Source organism: Penaeus chinensis, chromosome 17 (assembly GCF_019202785.1).
Source record: "Penaeus chinensis breed Huanghai No. 1 chromosome 17, ASM1920278v2, whole genome shotgun sequence".
In the NCBI taxonomy this organism is placed as follows: Eukaryota; Metazoa; Arthropoda; class Malacostraca; order Decapoda; family Penaeidae; genus Penaeus; species Penaeus chinensis.
Window position 1 is genome coordinate 11,858,370 of NC_061835.1, and position 7,500 is coordinate 11,865,869.

Here is a 7,500-nt window from a genome sequence, read left to right on the forward strand (position 1 = left end):
GATAATAATAAAATGGTGGTGACGATGATGGTGATAATAATGATGGTGATGATAATAATGATGGTGACGATGATGGTGATGATAATAATGATGGTGACGATGATGGTGATGATAATGTTGATGTTTATATTGGTATCAACGATGATAATAATACTCCGTAAGTCCCCCAAGTTATTGCTGTCCGTGAACTATCTCAGAATTTGAAGAGGCTCTAATCTAAGACGTATTACTACACACAATAAGGCTGATAAAATAATTGCATTGTTCGAGAATCTCACCTTCGTGCTTTTTATGTTATACGATTCATTAACTTGTATTCCCAGCCTCGTGCATATTTCACTTAACAAATGAAACAGGGAAATGTAATTTTTTATAAGTAACAAAATCGGAGTTACTGATTTTTTTTATTTAAACACTATAAATCCTGGTCGGAAAAAATGAATAAATATTTAGGCAAGCAAATAAATAGATAGATAAGTAAATAAATGAAAATAAAAAATAACAACAATAATAATAATAATAACTATGATAATAAAGAGAAGAAGAAGAATGATAATAATAATGATAATAATAATAATCATTATTATATGAATTACCTTATATTCCTTCTCTTCGATCTTATCCTTGTAGATTTTAAGCGTCATAGTAAGGAAAGTTACACAAAATTCCTTCAGCCCAGTAATCTCCTTGTGAGTAAAGATGGGTCAGAAGTGATTCAGTTGTTTCCCAATTACTAATATAATTGGTATCAGTGTCATTATTGCTATTATCGTTATCGTTATCATTACTGTTATTGTTGTTACTATTACTATTATCACCATTTTCATCATCATCACTATCATCATCTTCATCATTATTATCATTATCATTATCATAGCTATAATTATCACTAACATTAATGATATAATTATCATTGACGATGCAGAATGAGTAAACATAGAGAGAGGGGGAGAGAGGGGGTGAGAAAGAGAATAATAGAGCGACATAGAGAGACAGAGATAAAGAGAAAGAGAAAAATGGGCATGCAGTAACAGAGAAAGGGAGAGAGCGAGTCTAGTGCCCATACCCACATAACCCAACACGGATCCGGAATGTTTCAAAGCGAAGGGAGATCTGTGTGTGTGTGTGTGTGTGTGTGTGTGTGTGTGTGTGTGTGTGTGTGTGTGTGTGTGTGTGTGTGTGTGTCTGATAAGACGACACCAAGCACTGAAATCACGAGGCTGTAAGGTGTAAGGTGTTTTTTTTTTTTCTTTTTTTTTTTACAACCTGTGGGACTTCTCTGTTGATTAATGTTGTAAACACAACGCTAGTAGGAAAAGAAGAGTCATGCTCTCGTGGTTTCAGTAAGGAAGAAAATATAGAAACACATACACAACTCAAAATGAATCATATGCACACAACTTCACCAGGCATGAAGCTACCAATTACAGGACAGCCTTATTTACAGCAGTACCTAAATTACTTACATACTTAGCCTATACGCCCATCACATATCATTCCGCACGGCCTTCCCAGGGCTTTCCCGACCTTGAGACCTGCTGCATCTGCCAAACTCTACACTTTGGACACTTCACTTCTTCTGCTAACTACGTCTGTACCTTGTCGTTTCACACCTTGGTATTATTCGTATTGTATACTAGCAAGACACACCTTCGCTTGTATTACGAAGCTGCATCAAATGTATTACAGCGCGCATCGTATTTTTGAAAACGGTTAGATATTACCAGTGGTGGCAGACTGGAAACCATGCCTTCCAATGTATAATTTTTAACACATTGTTTGTTATTTTGCGCTATCTGTGGCATCTCATAAGAGTCATCTACGTGTTATTTTATTTTCATTGTTATCTCTCATACATTGTACATTCTTACAATATTAAGCAATGTATTAACCCCTGTTCTTACCTTATGACTATACACACGCACGTTCGTTAACCATTACTAATTTAACGCGATCACTCCCCATCCTTTCAGCTTTCCTGGTCAAGATAAACAGTTTCAGACCTGCTGCCACCTTCGTCTTGTTCTTCTCGACATCTCATGGCATCCAGATCTCCTTACTCGACATACCTTAATTCCCAGGTTTCTGGACTGCTGATGCCCAAGTCCTCTCCTTCAGTGCCACCCTCGCTACCTACCATATACCCAAGCCCTTTAGCTTGTTTGCCATAAAATGCTTCATACTGGTCTGTTTTGTTACTGCCTTGCATAAAGTTTCAAATTGCGTGTGCCTTTTAGTAGCTCCGTTAATGTTTATGTGGCAGCACCTTTTGTGTTGACTTATACTACCACTTGTCTCTTACGGCCTCATTGCTAGTTACTGCTCTAGCCATTATTAACCATACAGTGAAAATGACTTGATTTTTGCCTCGCCTCACTTTGTTAAATCAACTGCCCACATGTATATAATATCAAATGGATATAATGGTAAAAAATTACTTTCATACTGTCGAATATTAGACGAATATTCCTAGCAGGTGTCTTTAGGAAAAATCAACATTATTTTAATGCAATATCAGCAAAGTCTACTAGCACAGATATGGTTGGGTTGATGTGAAGTTTATTGCATAAATCATAGCATAGCAATAATCAATAAAGCACTTAATTACAAAAATATGATATTTGTTCGCATAGATATATATTTCTGATAATGTGAAAATGTATTACACAGATAGGAAAAAATACATATGAAATGATTGTTTAATAAGGAAAAATGTAAATGAGAAAACCGAAACAGAGACTGGGACGGTCGGAGAGAGAGAGGTAGAGGTGGAGGGGTAGCGAGAAAGTAGAAAAGGGAGACAAAGGAGGGGAAGAGTGAAAGAAATAGTAAGAAAATGAAAAAAACGGACGGGAGATGAGGAAAAGAAGGAAATATAGAGGGTGAAGTAGAAAGGACAAAAGAGAGAGAGAGGGAGACAGAAAGAACAAAGAAGAGAGAGCGACGTAGAGAGAAGAGGGAGAGAGAGTGCGAGAGAAGGCGAGAGCGAGAGATAGAAAGAAAGAGCGGGCGGGGGGAGGGGTGGCGCTTGGCATAGCTCTCCTGGCACCGTCCCCGCGGCGGCTGGGCGGGGCGGGGCGGTAGGCATCAGTGGCGGAGCCGTAGTGCCGGTGGAGGGTCGTGGCATCGGGTGCCATGCCCAAGAACGGCGCCTCCCGTGTCGCTTGGTCGTGGTGACTACGAAACAAGGTCGTTCTCAGTCGTCCCGAGGGCTTAGCCAGCCTCAGGTAGTCGTGGTGACCTGGCCTAACCCGAGTGGTTAGGGTCTCGGACTCTGTGGTCAGCCGCGTGACCTCCTGCGCGAATTCGGATGACCTGAAATGATTCTACTTGATGTTTTCGATTTCTCTCTTCGGTCTTTGGCTAACTGAGCCCCAAATAGAGTGGACTGACTCTGAACGGAAGGCCCGTGCGAAGTGAAATGCACGTCTAGATATAAACGCACGAGAAGACAAAGAGAGTTGAGAAGCAGGACTGAACTAGGAGCAAAGAAACCTCACGAGGTTTTTTTTAGGGAGAGAGAGAGAAGAGAGGAATAAAAGAGACAGAGATTAAGAGAGAGAAGGAACACATAGATGGGAAAATAATAATAACAGACAAAAGGAAAAAGAGATAAAGAGAGAAAAAAAACTAAAAACACACATGTATTATGAACATGTGATCTCATAATTCCTCGACTGTCGACCAATACGCGTGTACAGTCTTCCAAAAGTGTTGAACTCGAATCAATAACCGATTTTTGTGAATACGTTACATCCTGTGTCTGTCTGTAAGCGAGCGACCGCCACTTCGAAGTCTGCATCGACGGGAAATCGAACTTCAAGATTTCTCGAACTTGAAGGGTATATATATATTTTTTTGAACGACCGCTCGCGTCTGTAGTTTCATCCGTGAGTATATTAACTGGTTTGTTTGTTTTTATTATATTTTACCCCTTTCCATTGTCTTTATTTCATCCCTTTTTCCCTTTATTGAGAGAAGATTTTCCTGATGAACGAGGTGTACAGGTGTTATGGATGGATGTATCCATACAGTTAACATCCATTTCACAAACGTAAACATGCTCAGACAAAGGACACCCATCCATATGTACATAAAAAAACACATTCTGAATGCATATTATACAGAATCGAATATACAATAAAAATGCTTGCTTAGCCAGAAGAAGAAATTAAACAGTCTGGCTAAAATAATTTTAGAATCATTTCCACTAGATTTAATTTCATCATCGTTACTGCATTTACTTATTGGTGTTTTTCCTCTTGTTATAGAATCTGTACATACCATATTTTCTTGCTTGCTTTTAATTTTTCATCAATACTGAAAGTCAGTAAAGGGTTAAATATAAGTGGTATGACATCATGAATATGGGGATAGACCTTTAACATGATATATGGCGAACATGCTATAGACAGTCTAACCCTCACTGATCAGAAACGTTCTATTTACCCTCGTGTGTGTGTGTGAGTGTGTGTGTGTGTGTGTGTGTGTGTGTGTGTGTGTGTGTGTGTGTGTGTGTGTGTGTGTGTGTGTTTTGTTTGCCGAGACAGATTATCAAATTTTAACAACTGCATGAATTTAGAAAAACAATAAACATTACAAGAAAGAAGGTTTATTCGTTTCCTTTTTTTTTTCTATATATATATTTATCTACCTGTCCATTAACTCTCTCTATCTATCTATCTATCTATCTATCTATTTCTTTCTGCCTTTATATATACATACATATACATATCTATCTATTTATCTTTCTGTCTATTTAGTTAGCTAGCTAGCTCTATATATATCTACGTTTATTTGTGTGTGTGTGTATATATATATATGTATATGTATATATATATATATATATATATATATATATATATATACATGCGTGTGTGTAGATATATATACATACACACAAACACACACACACACACACACACACACACACACACACACACACATATATATATATATATATATATATATATATATATATATATATTCTAATATAATCTATGTCTATCTTACTTTCCTTTTTGTATTGTCTCTATCTCTCTCATCAATATTATTGTCAATTATTATTATTGCTGTTATTATCATTAGCACAATCATCGCCATTGTTACTATCTGAATCTCAAACGAAAATGAACAGGAAATATAAATAAAAGTAATAATCAAGTATCCTGGGATTCATCAATAATAGCAAAAAAAAAAAAAAAAAAAAAAAAAAAAAAAGTAAATATGAAAATAAATGTATAAATAATGTATATGAAAGAAAAAAAAAAGAGAGATTATGCAGCGAAAATAATGAAAATACATAAATATATATTAATTCATGGTGTTCTCTTGACTAACTTTGTGTTTCCTTAACTTGAGATACTTACAAACACACACGCAAACAAACTCATATACGTACAAATACACACACATACAGGCAAACGCACACACAAACACATATTGATAATTGAATTAGCTAATGAATCGATCTATAAGCTTTACACAAACTTCTTTATTTCAGATTTCTTTTTTTTACTTAAAAATCAAATCATTCAAGATAAAAAAATTGCGCTTCAGTTATTCAGTTGTATATGATCTAGTAACGGATTTTTTTAAATTAAATTTTATTGTAAACACGTAAACTTAGCCACGCCCCCTTATTTGTGAGATTTTTTTTGTTTTTCTTTTTACTTTTGATGTCTTTGCAGTATCATTATTTTCAGTATTGTTATGATGATTATTATTTTTTTTATCCTTATTATGAATATCATTATTATCATTATTATTACTATTATTGTTATGATTATTATTATAATTATTATTATTGTTATCATCATCATCATCATCATCATCATCATCATCATCATCATCATCATCATCGTCATCATTCATTCATTATCATTATTATTATTGTTGTTGTTGTTGTTGTTGTTGCTGTTAGCATAATTATTATTTCTCCTAGTATCATGAATATTATTATCATTATCATAATTTTTATTATTATCATCATCATCATTATCATCATCATTCATTATTAGTATTATTGTTGTTGTTATTATTACTCTTACTCTTACTATTATTATTATTATTATTATTATTATTATTATTATTATTATTATTATTTATTCCTGGTATTAAGAATCTTATGGTCTCGCATTGAAGGCATCAGTCGGTTAGATTAAAATAAAACGTTCAAGGCAAACCCTATAACTTTGTAATTGTCAGCATAAATTTACAATGTATATTATTAACAAGATAACAACAATTTTAAGTATATATTTCTGCATAATTGGGTATTATTATTATTAACTTTACTCTTGTTATTATTCTCATTAACCATATTATTTTTATAATTATCATTAATCTATTATTATTGTCATTATTATTATCATTACTCTATCATTAATGTCATATTACTATTGTTATCATCATCATTATTGCTTATATTAGTACAACAACAATTAACCAATACAACTATTACTAATCTCTTTATCACAATGGTGTTAGCAAAATACTCTTGTCATCAACACCATCATCATCATCATATTCACCGTTTGTGTTATTGTTATGTTATTATTGTTTTTGTTAAGATTGCTAGCTTTTAGTTTGTTATTTAAATACCCTTGATTTGTTTGGTAACTTTTCATCAGTGTCTAATACATTGATATCATTATTTTTATTATTTTCATCATTATTGCCATTATCGTTATCTTCTTTATCATAATCGTTATCATCATCATCATCATCACCAATAACTACAACAGTAATTATCAAAATCATCAATATCATCATCATCAATTTGATAGTCACCATTATTACTCTTATCATTAACAATGTCGTTAATAATTACTTTTAATAATGAGTTATATTCTTGTAAGTGTCTACCATTGTCATTTTTGTTATTATCATTACCATATATTTTAATGGTTTTAACTGGTTCTGTTAATTATTATTATTATAATCATTTTTGTAATTATCATTGATTGTGGTGTTTGTGGTGTTCTTGCTTATTATCATTATTATTACTATCATAAATATTATTATTATTACTATCATCACTGTTATTATTATTATTATTGCCATTATCATCATTGTCATCATTATCATTATTGTTATTATTGTTTTTCATTGTTATTATTATCACCATCATTATTATAGTTATTATTATCATCATTATCATTATTTTGATTTGTATTATTATTATCATCATTATTATTGTTATTATGTTTATTATTACCATTAATGCTATCAGTTAGTATTACTTTCTTCTATAATGAATATCATCACTAATTATTATCGTTATAGCATCATTACATCATTGCAATGTGATAATTTCAATGATCATATCCCTATATATAACTATTATTTTACCAAAATGACGGTGTTAATTAGATAATTAATCAATACCATTATTATCATTTTATCACATTTGTCAAAATCATTCCTGCTGACGTCGTACAAGTTCTTTGCATTACCGTTATCAAAATAATCAGCATGAAACTGACATTCATTAATTTA

The 7,500-nt window shown here is 32.8% G+C and overlaps 1 protein-coding gene across 1 annotated transcript in view; it reads left to right on the forward strand.

The window, feature by feature from the left end:
• The first annotated feature begins 3,099 nt into the window (after positions 1-3,099).
• The window catches only part of LOC125033961 (serine/arginine repetitive matrix protein 1-like), a 77,348-nt gene continuing 72,947 nt past the window's right edge, over positions 3,100-7,500 (forward strand). The window contains exon 1 of the mRNA XM_047625560.1: positions 3,100-3,890. The gene's annotated coding sequence lies outside the window, so the exon portion shown is untranslated. The remainder of the gene's footprint in view (positions 3,891-7,500) is intronic.